Genomic DNA, 4454 nt, shown 5'->3' with positions numbered 1-4454 from the left:
ATAGGCTTTATGACTTTTCCCAAATTATTCCCTTTTTAGTAGCCATCATCTTGTTGGGTGACATCTGGAATGATTAGAAGACGATATTTTAGAGTGACAACTGGGCTGTCATTCACACTGTCAGTCAGCAAACACCCAGGTTGCCCAGGGTTACAAAGCTGGTTTATGCCTTTGTCCTGTAGTATTTACTGCTGCTGATTCTTTACCTTGATTCCAGCTGAAGCGGGTCTGACAGGCAGCGACAGAGGCAGGCAGAGCGCTCATGTTGAGGGTGGGAGTCCCGTGGTGCCTTTGTGTGCGAGGGTTTTAGAGCTTTGGTGGCAGCCCATCAGGCAGGAGACAACCCCAGAGTATTAGGGTGGGTCCAGAAAGTTCATCTGCTTTCAAAAAATAGAAGGGCAATATTTATCTCTGCCCTAGGAACACATCTAATTATTTTAGCCCTGTGTACCTGAATGGAAGCTTTTGTACACAACACAGCTGTCTGCAGAATTATTATCCTAAAACAGACCTCTAAACGAAACAGCCCAAAGCAGCCTTGTGCTCCAAGGATGAGCAGCACCTGTGCATTCCTCAGAAGGCAGAGAGCATCCACACCAAATTGGCATAAAGAATAAATGTGCCCCACAGCAACAACTTCACATTGCTCAGCCATTCCCTGATACACAGTCCAAATGTCATTTCACTCACTCACTGTCAGCACACATCTCTGATCGAGACAAAGACTTGAGACTTTAAATGTTTCAGTCTGGGAACCCAGCTTTGGGTACCAAAATCCTGGTTTTCAAAGAGAAAAATCACCTTCAGTTGTCAGAAAACTCAAAGCAGTGTTGTGAGCCTGTACCAGCTCTGATACTCAAGACCTAGGACAGACTAATTGGGAACTCAAGAACCACAGCACCAAAGACAGCCTGCCTGCAGCGTCCCCTCATTTCCCTCTGCCTCAATGCATTCTTTTAACACAAAACTAACATTTCTTACAGACATAATGAGCAAATGGACTACTCACAAAACCTGATAATTTTAAACTAATAAACTCGTTGACAAATTGAGATAAGGAATGACTAATATCCACGTTGTTATCAGTGAGCAGGTAAGTAGCTCACTATTATTGTGGTTTCAGACATGTAATCATAAAAGCCATCCTATTGCAGTGTTTCACAGACCAGTTTAAGACTCACAACGTGTCTGTGACATTTGCCTTCTGCAAACAGGCTTGCAGCCTTGTCGTCAGAAAACATGGGATAAAAGACTGCTCAAAGCAAATTTGCTTAAAAAATCAATAAAAATGCCTTAAAACACTGGGACAAGTTGCATAGCCTGAAGGCAAGGAACTCCTTCAGTAATGTTTCTAGGTAATGCTTCTGAAGCATGCCAAAAAGTAATAAAATTTCGTAAACAAGTTGGAGAAAAAGATGACTATTTTTGTGTGTTGGGTGCATTTGGGACCATAACACCTCTACTCAGGGCTGTATTCTGCCTCCTGTGTACCTCATTCCTGGTGCTCTACCAGAAGAGGCTCGCCAATTGCAGCAACAGAGAAGCTGAAACTAGAATTAAAGAAGCATGTAGAGATGTGTGGACACAGTGCTAAAACAAAAGGAGAAAAAAGCTGTTTGGAGCATATTTAGGTAGCATTGCCCCGGAGCTCAAGCCAACAACTTTCTATAGAGCACCAGGAAAGCAAATAAATCACTATAATTTATTTATACTAACTTTTTAAATAGTTCACTCTGATTCTTTTTGAGTACCATCTCACAAACCTGGTTGTTAAGTATAAATTAAAAGTATTCAAGAGGTAATATTTGCAAAGCACTTTTGCATCTACAGATGAATGCTGCTGTATAATATGAACATTGACATATTTGACAAGGCAACAGAGTTAAGTGTGATACAGAGTCAGACTAAAGATTTTTTTTTCTTGTCTGAAAAGCCCTTGTTTTGTTACTAATATTAGAGCTGCAGAGGCCTATTTGACAAAAAGCACCTCCTAATTTGAGAGCTGTAGCTCTTAAGCTCCATAGTAGCAGCTATTTACCTGGTTGGCTCACTCTTCACAAAATGTGCCCATTAAGCTCAGGGGCTAAAGCAAAAAAAAAAAAACCAACCACTCTTCTGAGCATGACTGAACAAGCGACTGTGCTGGTATGTGTTTGATAAGAGGCAGCAGAGGAAAAGGAGATAAACCTTGGGGTGTAAGACAGGAGTTACATATTCCATTTAGAACAAAAGGGAATTGACTTTACTGGGAATAACTCATGGCAACACAAATTCTGGTTGCAGGTGTTTGGAGGATTTTCCCTGAGGGAAGGTTTGTGATATATATACATACATCCATATACAACTCCAGTTTACGTCAAGGGAATTTATGCATGCACTCTCAACCGAGAGTAAATTTTAGCCCTTTTCTTCTTCACTGATGTTGTACAAGCATTTTCCCAGCTTGGCAGGCTAAGTTAAATTGGGCAACGTTCTCTGTGTGTTTGATGTCTGCTAAATGAAGTGAGCGTCCAATTCGTCATATTTACTCAAGCTCACTCAACTCTAGTAAAAATTAAAATGTTCCAGTTAATTTAACGAGATAATTCAGCTCTCTGAAATCTTTCTTGCTCAACATTTGCTGCTATTTAGAAGTTGAGGACTATGTGCTGCCATGTAATTCTTTGGACAGACCCTAAGACTTAGTAATAAACATTAGACTTTTTAGACACTGGACTGACATTGTATTTAATCTCAAGCAAGTTCCTGAACTGCCACTGGAGAGGGGAAGTCTAGGATCAGACCTTTTGGGTTCATTATGTAGAGAAAAGGGATCACACACAAAAAGCCATGGAATGCTTAGGCAAAAATCAGGGTGACTAAGGAAGCAGTTGAAATATGAAAATTAAAAGACTGCCATGTTGAGTAACTTGGATAAAAAATATAAAGTAGGCAAGGGCTCCAAGAGCCAAGATAATCAAGTATCCACACAAAAAAATCTTCATGCTTGGTACTTGGAAACAACAGCTCTGCCTTGAGGTGAATGCATGTCTTGATCTTGCAACTCTATTTTATGTCGGTACGGACAAGGAAGCCAAAACATCATGCAATGTTAGTTGTACATATGTGATAAAGTCCACTGAAATTAATATTCAATGAAACAAATCAAAACTGAGAATTTACAATTGCTCATACCCTTAACACTGAGATTTACTCACAGGAACTTGCAGTATTGTCTCTCTGCAACCTGGCAGCACCTGAGCATTCCTTATGGAGGATGGGAAAACCAGAGAGATCAGCCTCCTGATAGCACTGGGTGTCTAAAGCTAAGCAAAACAATTCTAAGCCTCCCATACGGGTGCCTTCAAACACCCTGCTTTCAGTCCTTCAACTTTCTATGAGACTGTGGAAGAGTCAGAGGTGTTTAGGTAAGAATCCATTAAGCATCTTAGCAGCCTGGCAATGTTCACCTTGAAGAACATGCAGGTAGGTGAAATGTAAAATGCTAGTACACAAATGTAGAGCAATTAAAACGGTGCTGGGGATTTGAGTAAAATTACAGCTATGTGCTACTCTTGCTGCAGAATCAAAAGCAATGCAGAACTGACCTGGTTTCATTAGAAAAACCATGAGCAGCCAAAGATAGCTATCATTCACCCTTGGAGTGATGTAAGTTAGATGGGTGAAGCGGTACCATGATAATAAATTTATGGAGTTTTTTTCGGGGATTTTTTTTTTTCTTCTAGGGATTCTTAAAATGTTTTCACTTTCCATTAGGAAGGACAAATCACACAAACATTATTAATGATAGTATTGAATTGCAGTGAAAAAACCAGCAAATATATTTGGAAAAATTAAAATATCATTAAATGACTTTACCAATAATAAAGCTCTCACAAAAATACATCATTATTTCTAATCACTTTTGAGCAAAAGGTATAATGCAGAGGTAAATGGGAAGCTGATAAAATATGATAATTAAGAATAGCCAAGAATCTAAAAAAAAACCCCAAACCAACCCTCACCTGAACAAAAGTTAAAAGCCCAGGGTTATTTACATTAGAAAGGAGACACATAAGAAGAACACAATCCAAGTATGAAAACTGAATAGCTGGGAAAGGTTAGAAACTTCACCTTAGAACAAGGGATTTACTGAAATGAAAAGATGGCAAATGCAATAATGATAAAAAGAAACCTATTATTTTCATTCCATAATTGAACTATGGTAGAGAGTCGAACAAAATATTTTTCAGTTTTCTGTTGTATGGTGCAATGTAGTAAAAATGGAAGAATTTTAAATAAAGTATCGATAGCAATATCTACAAATGTATAAATCTAACAAGCATTTTTCAGAGGAAGTAAAATATTGCATTTAAATTTTAATGTGTTGGTTCAGCTTCTTTCATTGTACCCTATATGAAATAAAAGTTCAAAAGAGACAATCAAATGCTATTGAAGTAAATTATCTCAGTGAT

General features: G+C 38.6%; 1 long non-coding RNA gene across 1 annotated transcript in view; it reads right to left on the bottom strand.

The window, feature by feature from the left end:
- LOC108444742 overlaps positions 1-373 on the bottom strand; it is a 9748-nt gene extending 9375 nt beyond the window's left edge. Inside the window, exon 1 of the long non-coding RNA XR_001859402.1 lies at positions 207-373. This is a non-coding gene — a long non-coding RNA (uncharacterized LOC108444742). The remainder of the gene's footprint in view (positions 1-206) is intronic.
- Between the last annotated feature and the right edge of the window lie 4081 nt (positions 374-4454).

Source organism: Corvus brachyrhynchos, unplaced genomic scaffold (genome assembly GCF_000691975.1).
Source record: "Corvus brachyrhynchos isolate BGI_N302 unplaced genomic scaffold, ASM69197v1 scaffold221, whole genome shotgun sequence".
Taxonomy (NCBI): domain Eukaryota; kingdom Metazoa; phylum Chordata; class Aves; order Passeriformes; family Corvidae; genus Corvus; species Corvus brachyrhynchos.
This window is presented reverse-complemented; position numbering and strand designations above follow the sequence as displayed.